The sequence below is a fragment of the Fukomys damarensis genome, unplaced genomic scaffold, assembly GCF_012274545.1.
Source record: "Fukomys damarensis isolate Sample0158 unplaced genomic scaffold, DMR_v1.0_HiC HiC_scaffold_25, whole genome shotgun sequence".
NCBI classification, from domain to species: domain Eukaryota; kingdom Metazoa; phylum Chordata; class Mammalia; order Rodentia; family Bathyergidae; genus Fukomys; species Fukomys damarensis.
Window position 1 is genome coordinate 11,246,348 of NW_022900937.1, and position 18,895 is coordinate 11,265,242.

Here is an 18,895-nt window from a genome sequence, read left to right on the forward strand (position 1 = left end):
AAATGACTTATTTCATCTTTGCCCATTTAAAAGTTATTTTCCTTTTTGTGCAAGAATCCATGCCATTTTATAGCTAGCCAAATTCACATATTCAAATCGTATTAAAAGTTATTTAAAATTTTTTTATTGGATACCCCATTCAGAATGGTGAGCATCAAAAATAAAAATAATAATAATAAATGCTGGCAAGGATCTGTGGAAAAAGGAATCCTGCTACACTGTTGATGGGAAGGTAGGGGCTGGTGATTTAGCTCAGTGGTTCTGCCACCTGCCTCACAAGGGCAAGGACCTGAGTTCGATCCCCGGTACCAAAAAAAAAAAGACTCCAAAAGAGGAAGGTAAATCAGTACAGCCACTATGGAAATCAGTATGGATGCTTAAAACTAATAATAAAACTGCCGTAAGATCCAGCTATACCACTCTGTGATACATTCATGAGGGAACTAAGTCAGCTTACTACAGAGGTACCTGCACTCCCATGTCTGTCATGGCCCTATTCACAGTAGCCAAGTTATAGAATGGGCCTAGGACCCATCAACAGATGAGTAGATAAAGAAAATGTGGTGTAGACACATGATGGAGCACTGTTCTGCTCTAAAGAACGAGAGCAAGTCATTTGCAGGCAAATGGGTGAACCTGGAGATGTTAAGCAAAATAAGCCAGACTCAAAAAGATAAAAATCACGTTTCTTCTCATATGTGGAGTCTAGAGAGAGGCGGTGGGAGGAACAACATGAAAGTAGGAAACTAATCGGGAAGGGGAGTGCAAGGAAGAGAAGTAGGGTGGATACGGTCAAAGTGTTATACGCACGCGTGAAAATTTCACAGTGAAACTCAATATCCTGTGCAATTAATATGCACTAATTAAAAGACAAAATATTTACTGGATAGTGCTTATTACCACAGTTTATTGCTTTCTTTTGATTGTTCACAGGAAAGTTCTTCTCAGACTCACTAGATGTTTGCTGGATGTTTCTCCTAATATTGTCCACTTCATTATCTTTTGCACAGCAAGCAGCTTTTGCATTTTCTCCTCATAGCAGACTGTAACCACTCTTTGTCCTAAAATTCCCCGAGGTTCCTTTTCCTTTACTATCACAGTCACAGTATTAGCATCTGCATTTCCACCCGATTTTGCAGCAGTTGTATGCCTTCATTTTAAATATAATCATTTTCCATGCTTACATTTAACTAGAAAAAATTTAATTATGTTGCAATTAAAAGGAATGCAATAATGTTAAAAAATTTAATAACTAGTAATTAGCATATGCATAGATGTTACTGTAACTCATGCTGTCTGCAAAAAATATTCAAATAAACCCAACACAAGTTATATGGCATACAAATAAATAAATCATTCTCATTTAATCAATTGTCTGACACCAACTGGATGAATGAAGTATTTGTGGACTACAACAGCACCTTAGGCTGTGTGGTAAAAAGTTCTACATAACAATTCAGTTGTGTTTAACAGGAAAATATGTGATGCTGCTTTGGCTTCTAATTTAAATTAGGTAAATTTAAGTTAATTAATAATAACATTCCTCAGTCACCCGGCCACTCCCAAGCCAAGAGCTCAGGAGGCACACATACCAGTGTTAGCTATAGATGCTCCAGAGGAGGGAAGGAGAGGTCAGGATGGATGGCAAAGCACAGGTTTTCTTTGAGGTCCTACAATTTGGAGGAGAAAGAACCTTTTGAGCAAGGCTGCTGGCTGTCTTCAAGCAAGACATCTCCACTTTCCTGTTTACCTTTCAATATTCACATCAGATTTGACTGGAAGACAGTGTTTTGGTGTTTGCTTCTCTTTAAGAGTCAGAAGCCATGAGTCCCTGTTCCCTCACTTTTCAAAGTGGTAGAATCTCACCAAGGTGTCCCCAGAGCTGGTTGGTTAGAAGTGTTCCTCTCTGCGAGATTTAGATGTGCATGAATTGAGCTGCGTGGACTTTTCAGCCCTGTGATCTTCCCATAAAACTTCTATACGCGCACGCACACACACACACACACACACACACACACACACACACACACGTGCACTCCAACTATGGACCTGTAGAATGCACAAATTAGGGATCATAGATCTGAGGGCTTCTGCTGGGCAGCTATGGCCAGGTGGAGGGCCTGGACCCTAATGCTCAGCCCCACCATTTCCTCCCTGCTGTGACATCACCCTTCCCCCCCAAGGAAGCACTGCAGTGACTCAGCAGAGGAGACTTGTAAGTGGTTAACAGAATAAATACTCGAGCAATCTTGAGTGGATTTAAATCCTAGCTCTCCTACTCTAGCTCTGTGACCTTCAGAAAATTTCTTAATCTCCTAGGCCCTCAGTTGTCTCATCCGTAAAGTGAGAATATGAAATTTGACTTGTGTCTAGCTGTTCCCCCAAACCTCATGCACTCATAGGTGGGGCTTTTGGGAGTGATTCGATCATAGATGTGTGATACTAGATCATAGGTGAGATACTGGATTAGTCCACTGATTGGTTTAGCACAGTCCTAGGTGTGGGTAATGAAATTACTAAAAAGGGAAGACCCACCCTGTTGTTGTGGGTGTTACAACCAACAGGCTTACAGCCTGGATAGAATAAAAAGGGAAAGCAGTAGGAAGGCCTCTGCCTTCTGCCTGCTCTGCCATGGACTGTTCCTCCTCTGTGATATCCCTCTTTCATGCCACCCTGTCTTGGAGAAGGCTGACTATGGACTGAGACCTCTACAAACCACGAGTAGAATTAAACCTTTCCTCCTTTAACTTATAGGTGTTGGGTATTTTGACCCAGCAATGAGAAAGTAATTAAGACACTAACAATGTATATAAAGGGCCATTCCAACGATTAAATGAATTAATATAAACACAGCATTTATAATAGTCTTTGGCATAAAGAAAATACTATATAAACAACATAAAAATCAATCGGCCTCTGCATATTTTTAGTGATTTTTTGATTTAAATATAATGAACTACTCTTGGCATTTTCCTTAAATAACTTCTTATCTCTGGGCAAGTGGATATTTTATATGCTAAAGGAAGCTCATGAGAAATATTCAAAATATGTTTGTTGAATGAGTGAGTGCATTAATAAACAGATAATTGAGTGAATATTCACATAAGCTTGGGATTCTGGCACACTCTTCCAAGTAGTGAAATCACTGTACTCGCTGTGAACCATGGCTTGGTTTTATCTGGTTTCTTCTCCTTACTGTTAATCTGAGAGCTTTCCAAGCCCCATTTGAATGTAACTTCAATAAATGCTTTTCATAATTAAAGAGATTCCAAACTTACAGTCAGCAAAGCTCCCAGCACAAGCAAAAGCAAAGGTAGGGCTTTGTATTTATGAAATCAGATTAGAATGCAGAGTAAGATAAAAATACAAAAAGAAAAAATTAAAATAAGACTATGGGCATTTTTCTGGAGACTTAATATCACCTTATTAAAAGAACTTTCAGGGCCAGGGATTTAGCTCAGTGGTTCTGCCACCTGCCTCTCAAGCACAAGGTTCCAAGTTTGATCCCTGGTACAAAAAAATAAAAAAAGAATTTTCATTATCCCTCCTCATTGTTCAACCCTAAATGGCTCTAGTCAAACTCAGCTTCTGATTTCCTCTATTGGGTTCAAGGGTAGAGGACTCAAAACAAGGGTTATCCCTCTGCTGTACAATGTCTCTAGGTTGCTGAGAGCACTCAGCTCACCGAGCTCCCATAATATACTGCCATATGTGAAAGGAGGCAGGATGGGAAAGGTGAGTGGAAGGGATTCTCTTTCTCATGTGCACATCTATTTTGAATCATCTCTGAGGAAAGTTCTCCTCAGAAAGAAGTCCCTGGTCCCTCTCTGCAAATATCCTGAGAAAATTACAAAGACAGTCATCTTTGGAGACTCAGGTAAGAAAATGGGAAAGAGGGCTTATTGCTGAAAACAGAATATACACTGAGTGAAGGTGCAGAGCAGGTGGGGATTTTTAAATGCTATTTACTGGGAGCTTGAAGGTTTCCAGCACAAATGTGGCTGTGTTTGGAGTCCACCTAGAAAGGGCAGAGAGTCTTCCTAGAGCTAAGATCTGAAAGGAAGCACTAGCGAGACTGGAGTGGCCCTGAGCCAATAGCTCGGTTCACACAGGTTACTCTAGGCTGGGAGCTGGGAAGATTCCCCAGCCCCTCCTGACTGCATACTACTAAATTGTTGCCCAGGGTTGATCAGACCCTCAGATACCTGTAGGAGGGCTGACATGGAATAAAGAGAAACAGAGACAATATTCAAGATATAAGGGGGACTGGGAGAAGCCTTCCTTTAGTAGACAAGCTCAATAAACTCCATTATTAACCCATTTTTATTAACAAGTATCAGAGACCCCTGCAGAAGATCCCAATCTCCTGTTCAGTACTACAGTGCAAGATAAGAAGATTAAGAGACAAAGTTAAAGAGAAAGAGACGGGGAACTAGGATGATCTGTGCTGAGCAAGCAGCAAAGAACCTGAAAAGCCAGAGCAGTTGATATTTATTGGCGACACAATCATTGTTAAGTTAGGGTGAGGGGGCTACGTGTGGTTGGCAGGGACATGTTGCTGATGCAGGCAAACCTTGTAAAAGAAAAGACAAAGCATTCTTGTGTTGGGAACAAGACACACAATAGGTAGGTCATGGTTAACAAATAACCTTATCTTTTTAGTTAATGCTGGGGATGGAATTTGGGTAAGTCACTCTGACCTCAGCTTTAGTCAAGATCACTTCTTAAAATAAGCCAATTTCAGGGTTAATTCTTTACAGCCTTCATTGCTTACATCCTGCTTTGGGCATAATCAACAAGGCAGTCTTCCACAAGCCAGCAAGAAGTACAGGGGGCAATAAAAAATGAGGAACAAGGTAAATCCTCACAAAGGAAACAAATTAATAGGGAGTAAGTCTTCTCCATACTTGGATTCCTGAATATTTTTGCATTGTCCTCAGCAGATGTTATCTTGCCCTTTGGAGTGCTGTGATTATAAGCTTTCCCCACACAGCCTGGAAACGTTCAGCCTTCCATATATTTCCCTATTCATAAATCAAATCACACCAATTTCAAGACTGTAGAATCTAAATCACATAGCCTGGTCCCCAACAGTTCCTCACATAACTTGGTCACCAACATGTTGTAAACAATTCAAGACCAGGGACATGTGTCATCCTTATCTATATATCCTTATCTTCTGGTCACACACACACAGGTACTCAGCCAGGCTCTGCTTTTGAATAAATAAATTAACAAATGCAAGAAGGTTCTGAGACAGAACATCAGGATGAGTCTGGGGGGGGGGTTGGCCTTCAACAGTGGGATTTAAGGAAGGAGAAGCTTTGCCCTCTGCACAGCTTGATGATGGAAACAAAGGAATTAACTGGGGGAGTTAGAGTCCACATTAGGCATGCTTCTCTAGAGAGGCAGAACCAAGAGGTGGAAAGGAGGGACAGGGAAAGAATTTAGCAAGGGAATTGATGCATTTGACTATGGAGGCTGAGAAGTCCACAAGCTGGGAAGCAAGGGAAGCAGACCACAGGGCTCAGCCAGGGCTTGATGGCCTGAGAGCCAGAGAAGCTGGTGGTGTCACTCTCAGTCCAAAGCCAAATGCCTGAGAAACTGGGTGGGCGGAAGGGTGTGGGTGTTACTGCTCCAAGTTCTAGAGTCCAAAGGCTTGGGAACCTCAAGCTCTGATGTCCAAGGGCAGGAGAAGAAGACTGTCCCAGCACGAGAAGAGAGAGAAAGCAGAGAAATCACCTTTCTGTTGAGTCCACATCCCCAGCTGATTGGATGGTGACACCCATGCCAGGTGAGGGCAGGTTTTCTTATTTAGGCCACTGAGTTAAAGCCACTCTCCTCCAGAAACACCCTCAGAGACACACCCAGAAACGAGGCTTCCTCAACAATTTGGGCTGGTCAGTCCAGTCACATTGACCCCTAAAATCAACAGTATAGAGTCCTTGTGAGAGAAGGGGCCTTCTCTGCAGGATCCAGAGAAGCAGAGAGCAGGGAAGGGGCTGCAGGGTAGGACTGTTGTCTCTGCCTCCTGCTAACTCAGACACTGCAGCAGGGGGAGGGGCTGGACTCTCTCCTCGAAGATATCACATTGAGATGGCACTCAGGACACCTGGGGTTCCTGCTCAAGCTGTCCACCTTGTGATCGAGATCCCTTGTGCCCAGGGGTTCCTCTCACTGTACTCTGGACCAGTTTCCAGTCAGGCTTCCTGTACTCTCTAGACACAACCTCCTGCTGCAAGTTCTCTTTTTGTTCCTTTTCATGGTCTGCCTCTTTTCTCCTCTCCCTGGACCATCTCTGCAGTAGAAAGCTGGACGCATTGTAGAGTTGGGAACACCTACTCCCTGCATTCTGCAGGAGTCCCGCTTTTGTGCTGTGCACATAGCTTTTTGTCTTTGGCTTTTTCCAGCTGCAGGTCAAGGACAAGATAATGCAAAGTATGCCTGAGAAAAAACAGAAAGATGGCTGCTTTCTATAGTGTTAGTCAGTTTTCCGTCACTGTGATGAAGATACTGAGGTGGCCAACTTATTATTAAAAAAGGTTGATTTGAGCTCACAGTTTCAGAGGTTTAAGTACATAGTCTCTCAACCCTGCTGCTTTGGGCCTAGAACAGTAGTCACCAAGACAGGTAGTGCTTGATGGGGAAGCAGAGAGAGAGAGAAAGAGGAAGGCATGGGGTCCCAATATCCCCTTAAAGGATGTGCACCCCTCCAATGATCTAACTTCCTTCTACTAAGTCCCAACTTCTAAAGGTTCCTCTACCTCCCGAGAGCTCCATGGGCTGGGAATATTCCAGATCCACACTACAGCATAGATCATCCTTCCACCCAGAACTGGTGGCTGTGGCCAAAGAAAGACCCGCGTTCTGGAGCCACAGGGGCAGCTTCTGTAGCTCTTGAAGACCAGTGCAGGCAGAAACAAAGCCCCAGTTTCAGTTGACAATTGTGCTGTGTCATATGTTCCTTAAATTAAACCAAGACCTTGTGTCTTTTTGATCCTCTGAACACAAGCAAGATGAAGGGCACCAGGACAGGTCCAGCTGGGTCCTTCTGAACAAGGTCCATTCGCTATGTGACCAGGAATAAAGTAACAGGCTACAAGACCCTTGCAGAGGAATATGATTTCTGACATCTTCTTTACAAACATTTTGTCCGTGTGATACTGCGTAAAAGTGCTACAATTACACTCAATGACAGCTTTCTAGTATTAATACTTGGGACTTTGGAGGAGATGAGAACCTTCTCATTACCTCTGTGAAATCAAAGCCCCAGGAGAGCAGCTGCTGCCTGGCCTCCTGTGTTCCAAACACCCAGGATGCTCACAGCAAAACGCAGCGGATCTGCCTGTGGCTCAGAGCCGAAGTGCGAGTGATGAACCCCTTCATTTGGGTGGAGGGACCAAGTTGTTTCACTTTTCCCTTTAAATTTTCCTTATCAATTTTTTATCAATAAAATAGCACATCCTTCTTGTTGCAACTGAAACAAATGTCAATACATATCCTTGCTTAGGTGGATTTGTTTTCTCAAAATCAGGATTATCTATACATATCACTTGATATCTTTTTCCTCACAATAATATGTAGTGAACATCCCTCCAAGCCAACGCATAGAGATCTACTTCTTTTAAAGAGCTGCATCATTGAAAGTGTACATCTTATTCCATTATTTCCAATTCAAGAAATATTCAGACTGCTTTCTGTTGGGTTTTATTTGTTTGTATAATTTTTATTTTGGCCACTATACACACATTAGGCATTTTCTTGATATATCCTTACACAAAGGATCTTTAATTTCCAAAGAGAACGTGTGCAAAAAAAAAAGAATTGCTTGGAAATGGGAATGTGTTCTTTTTAAAATAGATATTACCAAATCACTTTCCAAATTTAGAAATCCACCCGCCCAGAAGCAAAATATGAAAATGTCAGTCTTCCCACATCCTCACCAGTACTCTCGTCTCCTCCTGACTTGGGTTGTTTCCTAAAGAATGTGTATCCAGGGAGTAACGAGGAAGCAGAGAACCTCAGCCCTCCACCTACCAATGCACAGGCTCCTTTCACTCATAAATATGACCCAACATCTGCCATCCTTTTGGAGGCTTGAAAACCCACCCAAATACGCACTCTTCAGTGGACACTGACGCAGCCCCTAGATCCTTCTTCAGGGACAAAGTCGTCCTCCTTCAGTGACTCAAAGGGGCAGGGAGACCAGCTCTTCAGGAGCTGCCCAGCTGAATCCCTGGCCCAAGGTCACATTCCATTGTTAGTTACCACGGGACCCCAAGTGCCCAGCTCTCCTCTCCCAACACAGCACAGTTCTGTAAGGTCATCTCATCTTTCCACGTGCCTGCAGGTCACTGCTGCAGCTTTACTTGTGGCTACACACAGTGGACTCTCCACTTCAGCCTAAGACCATCCCTAAAAAGCTTCCCACATGCCAGTCCATGTGGCACTGCTCTCAGTGGCCCTGAAAGTGAGATATGCAATTTAAAAGGAAGTCAGCCCCAACCAGTACTCACTGAGAGTTTCCAACATACTGCATCCGTGACCTTAGGTGCTCTTGACTGTACTGGCTGGTCTCCCCATTGCATGCCTCCCACAAATGAAGCACCCACACAGTAGTTCCCCACACCTGCTACTCAGGTAGGATAGAAAAAATAAAGTAGAAAGGAGGCAGGGGAAATTCTAATTTTAAAATTACACTGTCAGTAAAAACTACAGCTTCAGGACTCAAAACCCAACCGAAAATTCCTAAAGTCCTGGAAAATTTAATAGCCTTGACCATTCCCCTTTGCCTCTAAATGGGCCTTTTTCACCTGGGAATAGGCCATCCCTTTTGAAATAGAAGATTAGGGCATGGCAAAGCTGTCTGTTAACTTTTCAGACACATGTGCAGAACAGTTCGCAGAGTCCTGCACATGGACTTCTCACAAGAACTCAAGCAGATTTTTAACAGGGTGGCCTAGTTCTGACGTCAGCCTGAGACATAGGATCCCAGCAGGGAGCGGTGAGCAATCCAGAACCCAGTAATGTGTAAGTGGTGAGCCATTTTTAGGAGCTGCATAATAACACTTTTTGCCTGTAAAATAGCCTTTCCCTTATGAATGGTTACCAGTTATCACCTGTGATTGTTGTCACCTACAAGAACCATCACCGTCCACCTGTAAACCAATCCCCTCTTTCCATAGATTCACACAGTCCACAGATTTCCACCCCCAGGTCTGCACAAATACACCCAGCTAGAGGCCACCTGGCACCTCTCTCTCTCTCTCTTGAGGACCCCACACTCTATTTATTTGAGGGTGTATTTCAAAATGCAGCCTAATAAACCCCTTATGCCTCTTACTGATACTCTCTGAGAATTATTTATCCTCAGTGGAATTCAGTGAACATGCAACCAGTCCTGTGAGTGTGGTAAGTCAAAGCTCCCCACCTCTGCTTTGGGAAGTTCTTCAGGCCCTGTCTGGTGACACTATTGCTACCGGATTCTAGTGTTCTGGAGTCTTCTCTTAGTAATTCTTTCTAGGTTCTTTCTGTCCCGGACAGAGAATTGGACAAAACAATTACAAAGGGTAGTGAGGTATACATTATTAAAGGTAGGAAAAGAAACCTGATGTGCAGAATGAATGTGAACCAATTAAAAGCAGGAGAAGTACACTCTTCTGGGTGGGAATGGCCCTCTGTGAGAGAGAGCACAGCAGCCAAGGGCTCAGTGGCAACCATGTTTTGTATCCCCCACTCCTCAGGCTGATGTCAGGGCCAAGCTATCCTATCAAGAACTTGCTTGAGTTCTCCTTAGAAGAAATGAAGATAGTGCTTTCTGATTGGCTCCAAGTGCAGAGTTTAGGTAATGTCTCCTAGATCTCCGTGACCGACAAGTCACACCCACCGGCTATACCCTACTCTCCTCCCTCAGTATGACTCAGTTCCTGTTCTGTAAATTCCTTGGAGGTCAGAGCATGTGGAGCCCAAAATGACAATGTTTTGATAGAAAGCCCTGTGGAGGAGAAATAATAAGAATAAGAGTAAGAGCTGTTGCTCCTAAAATGTTCTCCTGTTTGCATGTAACTCCATATTCATCCTGCCCTTGACCCCTGGATAAGGTACATGGTGTTAGGAAGTCTGTTTTACAGACAGGCTGGCATGTACATCCAGAAGTTAAGGGGCACAGCAGACCCCACACTTGAAGACTGTGGGTGTTTGAGGACGCTTCTGCTTCCATACAGGTAAAGAGAGGCTGGTAGAAGCAGACAGGTCCCACCGCTTGACCCTGTGTTTGTACCCAGAACCAGGTAACCCTAACCCAGGTAGCTCCTCCCTCTTCAGCAGCAAGCCACAGGCAGAAAGACCTCCTGGAAAAGGCAGCAAAGGGCTCTGCTCCTTGGCCCTACTGGGAAGGACTACTTCAGGGTCTAGAAATCAGGCTGACAACCAGAACAGAGGCTTCTGTCCACAAAGGCACAGCTACAACCAGCACTCCAGAAAAGCTAACTGCAAGAGCTATAAACCTCCACCCTCACACAGAGCAGTAAGCATAGTCCTGAGCTTCTCACCCAGGCAGAGACATGCTATCAGCATCCTTCACACAACCAACCAAAGGCAACCACGATCTTCCCTCTGCATTCCCCTCTACTTATTCCTCCCAGCCCATAAGGCAGGGCCCTTGTGTGGTCAGCTCTTCATTCTCCCAGCAAACAGGAAAGGCCTTTCCTGGAAGGCAGCTCCTGCCAACAGCAAATAAGGCACATAGGCTTGTGGCCCCAGGAGCTGTGTCCATATGAGGGGCATGCACTTGCTCTCAACGAGGGTGCTGCCCTCTCCTATAGAGGCAGAGGACCCAGGTAGGACCATCCTGCAGCTCCTCACCCCAGCCATGACTACCCTGCCCAGCCCTCACCGGCCCCATGAGTGGTAAGAGGTGAGGATCATGGCTTGGGGCTGCCCAACTGTTGAGGACCAGCCATGATATGTATAGATTGCTGGGGCCGTGTCTGCAGGCCCCCCAGTCCTGAGGCTGGTGTTGACTTGCCTCTGGAACATAGAAGCATGCAAAAGGCTGCAGACTTCCTGGCTGTGTGGGAAAGCCATAATCACAGTCCTTCTGAAGAAGATAGCATCTGCTGAGGACAATACAAAATGCAGGCATCGAGGTATGAGGAAGGACCTTAACTTGTTCTCTTTGAGATGCTAAACTTGTTCCCCATTTTACTACCCTAATCTTACTGTAGTCACTATTTTCAGAAGAGTACACTACCCTCCCCTGTGCTTCTTGATAGCTAATAAAAGTGGATCCACCCCAGAGACTGTTGAGCCTGTCTACTAGAGGCAGGCCCCTCCCAGTCCTGCTTGCACCTAGAATATTATCTCTGTCTCTTTTATTCCCTGTTGTTCCCCGCTACAGACATCCAAGGGTCTAGTCAGACCTGGGCAACCAACCTCATGTGGGCAAGAAGGACCTCTCCCCTCCATCCAACAGGAGCCCAAATGGGACCACGTCTCAGAGTCCTCTTCCCATTTCTTCCTTGCCTGCCTAATCCCAAAGCGCTGCTTCTCTGTGGAAGAACTTACTCCTCCTACTAGGATTTACATGGGATTCATCACATGAGGGGCTCCTGAGATGTTAAGGAAAGCAAATACTGCAGAACTTCCATGGACATCGGTTCCTCTGATCCTGAGAGAGCCCCAAGGGGAAAATAGGAAAGCTAGGATCCATGTTAGTATTAGAATTAGAGCTAGTACTGCTACTGATACAGGTTGAGCATCCCTTATGCTAAATGCTTATGACCAGAGTATTTCTGGATTTTGGATTTTTTTTGGATTTTAGAATATGTGCACATATACATTATCCAGAAAATATGACCCAAATCCAAACATAAATTTATTTGTGTTTCATATATAGCTTAGGCACACAGTCTGAATTTTATACAATATTTTTAGTGCAACTGCACTTTAACTGAAAGCCATCGCATGAAGCCAGGTGTGGGGTTTCTACTTACAGGGTCATCTTGGCCCTCAGAAAAATTTCAGATTTTGCAGCCTTTGAAATTTTAGATTTTCAGATTAGAAACACTCAAGCTACGTTAGTACTTGTACTTATGTTAGTACTTGTAGCTGTTCACATTAGTATTTACCTTTATATTAATATCTGTATTCACATCAGCATTCTATCACTGTCGATACCAGTATCAGTCCAGTGGGTGGACACCAACAGCTATAAAGCACTACACCATCTTGTCCTCTATTCTCAATAAAGATGAGAGATCATCTTCCACAAAAATCATGAGTATCATGAGCTCTATTTACCCTGGCCAGACACTGATGAAGGTTGTGGCCTCCTGGTCCCTGATATATGCATTGTCTTAGACATAGCCTCCAGCCCTGTATGTGACAGCAGGGCCACAAGGCAGGGGGAAATTGCACTGGAAATGATGACAGGAGAGCAGATCCATATTCCAAATGACAGTGTGGAATATAATTAGGGATTTTTTTTCTTACAAAACAAACTCAGGAACCAGCACCTCTGACCCTTTCCCTTTGTCCCAACATACCACTAAATGTGCGCTTGTGCACTCATGCGCGCCCCCACACTACACCAAATCCCAGACAGTCTCCCTTCTCCAGCTCTGTTTGCCTTGAGATGTCTGCTTGGGGACTTTTTCCATAGATGTTAACCCTACATTGGCTGGTGATAGTTTGATTATTCAGAGACTCTACAGGGACTCTGCAGGGCTCTGTGACAGGAAATCAAAGTCTCCAGGCTCCCTGAAGCACCACCAGGCCTGCATTTATGATACCACTTAGCCTGTGGTCAGCCCTGAAGGGGAAGAGGTCCTGCATGTAAATCCAGGCTTTGGAGACTTAGTAACCATCAGTATCAAACGTCCTTCAGGAGGGACCAGCACCTCATATCCACTCCTTCTTTGATCTCCTATCGCGTGGTGTGAGACAGCTCGGCGTGAGATTTCACATCTCTGGGACCTTCCACCTGCAGGAGGCCAATACAAAGCCATGGTTTCTTTTTCATGTTATTTCATGACATGAAAAGAACATACCCACCCAAGGAGCTAGGATCTAAAAAACATGCCACTCCCCTACATCAGCATTACTTTGATCTGGGAAGGCAGCGGAGAGAGGCTGAAGCAGACTGGAGTGGCCACTCAGTCCTTTCTGATTCATTCCCCATCCTGCTTGGGAGCATGGACGCTCACACATACCCAGGAGCCAGGTATGCATCTGGGACAGGGAAATATGTAACTCCCGGAGGCACAGTAACTGCCAAGCTCAAGCAGAAAATTGACTTCACAAACACAAGCTCCATGTGCTTTTATTTCACATCCCTGGGAAGGGTTATGTAATCCTCAACTGAACCATACCTAAGAGCTCATGTGTACCTTCCTCAATCTACAGTTGAGGAAATGTAGAGATTGGTTTAGCTGTGTGTGATAATCTGACCAGCTGTACCAGAACCACCGATGAGCAGATCCCCAGCACCCCACCTCTCCCTCCTACCACTACTGCCCACCACTGCCCCATCCCCGAGCAGGGCCCATGGAATGAATCAGGATTTGCAGCAGAATAGCCTAGGAATCTGCATTTTAAACATTCTGGGTTATTTCTGTCCCTGACAATGTTCTAAAAGTACAGCTGTTTTATACATCTCTGAGACTAATAGGAACGACCCACATACTGGGAGACTGATCTGGGTGGCTCTTCTGGGAACTCACTGCCACCTGGCTCAGCATGTCTGAGAAAACCGAGAGGTCTGTTCCCAGAAAGAGCCCCAGAAGTGCTCTTTCTCAACCAGGGAGCACTGCTAACCCGTAATTATCCCCCATCTTTCAGCCCCTGTGGTGAGATCAATAAGCCTCCTGGAGCTCTTTCTCCCTAGGAACTGTCCTGCAAGGTCAAGTCCAAATGCACCAACAAACATCACTGCAGGAGCCCTGTGCCAGGCCCTGCACTAGCATCAGCAACAAGCAAACTGATGAACATGCACAAAGCAACGAAAGTGGGTCTCAGGATGAAAAGGCCTAGAATGGTCCCTTTATCCCACAAATGATAGATCAGGTTGGAGAAACCTTCAGATTTCCACAGAAGTCCTTCCTCCCAAACAGGAAGCAGGAAAGTATGGTCCAAGGCTGCCATGAAGGGGAAACCTAAGCATATGTCCTGAAAATGGTCTGACAACTGGATCTGCATGGCCTTCTGCATGGCATCAATGGCCAGTGACCCTCAGCCCTTAGTGTTATAGCTCTAGGCCCTGATGCCACTGGTCAGCACCAGCTAATGCAGCTGGATGCAGTTGGTCAACACTGCTAGTTACTAGACTTGGCTGCTGATCTTCATGGGCTGCTGGTCCCTGGAGTAACCACTCTGTCTATACTACTCAGGATAAGAAGTCCAAGTGCGCTTAAGGGAACCTCAAGTCCACATTAGCCTGGAATATCAGGAGTCCATTTACAGGACGAGAATGAGGTTTTATTCCAACAGCAAAGACAGTCAAGACAGAGTGCACCACAAGGGTCAGGACGGCCACTTACATAGTAGCAGCAGGCTTGTGAATGTCCATGTTTCAGCCTGTTGATTGATCCAAATTCAAGTCTACCAATTGGTCCAAACCGCTAAACTCAAGCCTTCGAGCCTGCTGATTGGTCCAAATTCAATACCACTCTTTAAAGTCAAGCCCACTGAGCTTAGGGCAGACTCCCACAGCAGGCACAGGGCATCCAGTACAGTCACAGCTGCCCTGGTGGAAGTTCAGGGAAAGAAACCAGGAACCTCCAGGAGGGCTTCTTGTGTTCAGCACCCCTCCCTGGGGCTTGGGGAGGTCAGGGTGTTAGTGACAGCCCAGATCCCTCCCTCATCTCTACTACTGCAGGGCTGGGGTCCCCAGGCTTCTTCAGAGGAGACACCATCTCGGGGGTAGGGAGGGGACCACAGGTGACATCAGCCCTACCTGGCCAAGTAGTAACCCCAGGAGTGCGTGGAGAACCACCCTGAAACAGGCTGTCCAGTTCCTCCTCCGGGGACCGGGAGAGTGAAGGGAGGTGAGGGAAGGGGTGACCACTACTGGCAGAACCTCACTGCCCTCCAGAGTGACCAGAGAAAAGGGACAGGTGGCGCTTCTTCTGTCTCTGCTGGTTCCCTTGGCTGACCTGGCTGGCGGTGAGAGCAAGGCCCAGAGCAGACAGGCCTGGGTGACAATCTTCAGGCCACCGCTTCCTCGCCAGGCTACTTTGGACAACTCCCTTGTTCTTCCTAAGCTTCGGTTTCCCCGACAACATACGGCAAGTGAGACCTATCACTCAGGCTGCACTGTGGCCCAGCGCTGGCCTTGGTGACGCCACACTTCACGTCCACGTCACAGGTGCTTAGGCAACAACGGCTTTTCTCTCACTCTCTGTGCTGCACCCTCGGTCAAATGACTTGAGTCCCCCGGAGGCCCTGATCACTCTGAAAGACACCTGAGCAACTACTCTGTGCTAGGTCTTGTTCTAGACTCTGGAAGCTCAGCATGAAGGGGACAATGCCTGTCCTTGTAAAACAAGCCCGTAAGAAAAGAGGTAAAGTGCCTACGTATTTGCTAAGGTGACAGAGTACCATAAACAATAAAGTACCATGAACAATGAAAATGCACTGTCTCACAGCCCAAGGTCAAGGCGTCAGCGGGGCTGGTGCCTGGGGGGGGCTGAAGGAGAGCCTGCCCCAGCTGGGTCCCCTGGCTTGTGGCCGACATGTTGGGCATGGCTTGCTTGGGAATACATCACCCTCCACTATGCCACACTTTGCAATTCCCTGTGAGGATGTCCGCTTCTGTATCTACATTTCCCATTTTTAAGGACACTGGTCCTTTGGGATTAGAGCCCACCTTCAAGACCTCATTCTAACTTCATTATTTTAGTAGACTGTTTCCAAAAAAAGCCATGTTCCAAGTTACTGGTGGTTCAGATTTCAATTTATCTTCTCAGGGGAAGGGGACCATTTAACCCTTATCCATGCCCCTTTCCAGCCACTATTTGATTTGTGAGTTGAGTTGATCCCAAACAGGACTCCTTCAACTCCTTCAAATCAGTCTCTGAAAATTCAAGATGTCTAGCATGTTCGTCCTTTTTTTTTCTCATTGAGTTTATTGGTACATTTTAGGTATGCAGTAGTTACATTCATCACTGGGATCTGTATCTTTACATGACAGGTCTTGGTTCTCATATTTTCCCCTTATCCCTGCCCTCCCTTCATTCCCTCCTCCCTTCCCTATTTACAAATACTTTATTTCCATTTTTTCATTTTCTCATTTTTTTCTTTTCCCTTATTACCTTTCCCCTACCCCTCCCACTTCCCCTATACCTTTAGTCCTTTTCTTCCTATTTCACATTGTCAATTATATGATTAGGCTCTTATGTACCACTATATGTTTTCACACCAGAGAAACTATTCAGTATTTATATATGTGTAACTTATTTATTTCACTTAGGAGTATATCCTCAATATGTACCCATTTTCCTATGAATGACTCTAATTTCTCATTCTTTATAGCTGAGTAGTACTCCATTTTATAGAAAAACCCCATCTTCTTTATCCAGTCTCAAACTGATGGGCAACTGGGCTGTTTCCAAGTTTTAGCTGGTGTAACCACTGTGGAAATCAATATGGAGACACCTCAAAGAGCTGGGATTAGAGGTTTCATTTGACCCAGCCATCCCTTTGCTGGGTATCTTTCCAAAAGAATTAAAAGAATCATATCACAGTGATATATGTGCACCTTTGTTTACAGCAGCACAGTTTATTCATCCTTTTTTAAAGGCTGCCTCCAAGAACCATCTCTGGCACTCTGCTCTCAAGAAGGCAAAAAACCAAAACAAAACAAAACAAAAAACACAGACCTCCCCTGCTTCAGAAGAGAGATGTACAATCCCCCACAGGTGCTTGGTCATAGACTGGCCCTCTGGGGGTCTCCAGTTCAGGCACCTGCCCAGCATACATAGCACCTGACATTCACAAAGGCTTCCACTCTGTGCACCCCTCATTTTTCTCTTTTACATGGGCATCTCATATAAATGGAAAAAGCATCGCTTTGTGAAATTGACTATCTCCTGCAGCTTAAATTGGAAGGATGTTTACTTATTTGGCCCCAGGGAATCATAAACATCTTGCAGCGTATGTTAACCGTTACTGCATAACACCATTCATTTTTAGTATCTGAAATTACAAAATGTTCCCACCAGGATTTACCTCCAGTGGTTAATAGACTGATTGAGCTCTGTTTTCCTTGTCTTGGGCCTCAGAGGGATAACATTATTGGTTCTGGTTTGTCCCCTTCAAAAATGTATCTTCTGATGGAAAAAAAAAAAAGTGGAGAGAGCAGGCACCAGGAGCAAGTCTCACCAGAAAACATTCATAAATGCCAAGGTGGAGAAAAACTCAATTACTAGAAAGGATCAGTGGTTGCCAGGAGTAGGGAGAAGGAAGGATGAATGAGCCTACCCATGCAGAGAGGAGTTTGGGGGCAGTAAAGTTACCATGTAAGAGTCTGTAACGGAGGACTCGTGCTGTCGTCCATTACACTAAGGACACATTAGAAGTGAACCTTGACCTATACTGAGGACTTTGAATGTTAAGGATGTGCCAGGTAACTTCATCAGTCCCAACAGAGTACCTGTGATTGTAAACTGTGTTGTCAACTTGAATAGGAAACGCCTAGCTGATTGGCTTAGCATGCCTCTGGATGCGTCTGAATGACGGGCTCACTGAAGACGGAAGACCCATCCTGAGTGCGGGTGGTGCCAACCAATAGGCTTGCACTCTGGATGGAATAAAAAGGGAAAGAAGGAAGTCTTGCTTCTGCTTCTTCAGAGGAGCCCCAGTCTTTGCCATGGCCTTTGTCAGTCTTCAGCCTTCCAGTGCAGACCCCTCACCTTTCTGATGTGGACAGGGTCCTGCAATGAGTTCCAGGCTCCTTACTTTTGACTGGATCCTCCGTCTCTCCAGTGCACAGATGGCCCTTGTGCATTCTTCCACACCTGACACTACAGGCAACCATCCTTGTGCACCCACCTTAAATCATTATATATGCCTCTTCTCAATTTTGTTGTGAACCAAATTATTCTAAAACATAAAGACTATTTTCAAGAATCATTTACTATTAAACAATGGCAAGCAGGAGAGATGACTTAAAACAATGATTCCTAAATGCTGGTGAGCAAGCCTGAAATGAACCTGAGGTGCATTTAACACACAGCTAGCTGAAGCCCACACCCCATGCCCCCACCCTCCCAGCTGGTATGTAGCACATTTGTGCTGCTCTAGCAAAATGCCTCAGACTGGGTCATTTTGTAAGCAACAGGAAATGGGTTCTCACAGTTCCAGAGGCTGGGAGCTCATGGTACCAACAGATCTGGTGTCTGCTGAGTGTTGCTGTCTGCTTCCAAGGTGAGGTCTATTGCTACATCCTCAGGAAGAGTCAAAAGCTATGTTGGCACCATGTAGGAGGGATGGGGTCAGAGGGCAAGGAGCTCTCTCTTCAACCTCGGCACTTTACAAAGCTGCTGATCCCATTCCCCTCATGGCTGTCACCTCCCAAAGAATGCACCTCTCAATGCCATTGCAGTGGAGATTAAATTACAGCATGAATTCTGCAGAGACATAGCCAGAGCTCCATCACAAGTCAGGGTTCTTAGCAGGAAAAGGGGAGGACTTGCATTTTTAAAGAAGGAAGAGAGAGAAGCAAAACAAGGTTGGGGACACAGCAGTGGAATCCTGAGACAGTCGCCCCATGTCCCACATGCCAACACGTGCCTGGCCACTACTTTTGAGCCTCTCCTCCTGGAGTCCTCATGGTGCCCCTCCCGCGGGCCACCTGCTCCCTTACATCATGACTGCACTACTCTTTCTTCCTGTGGAG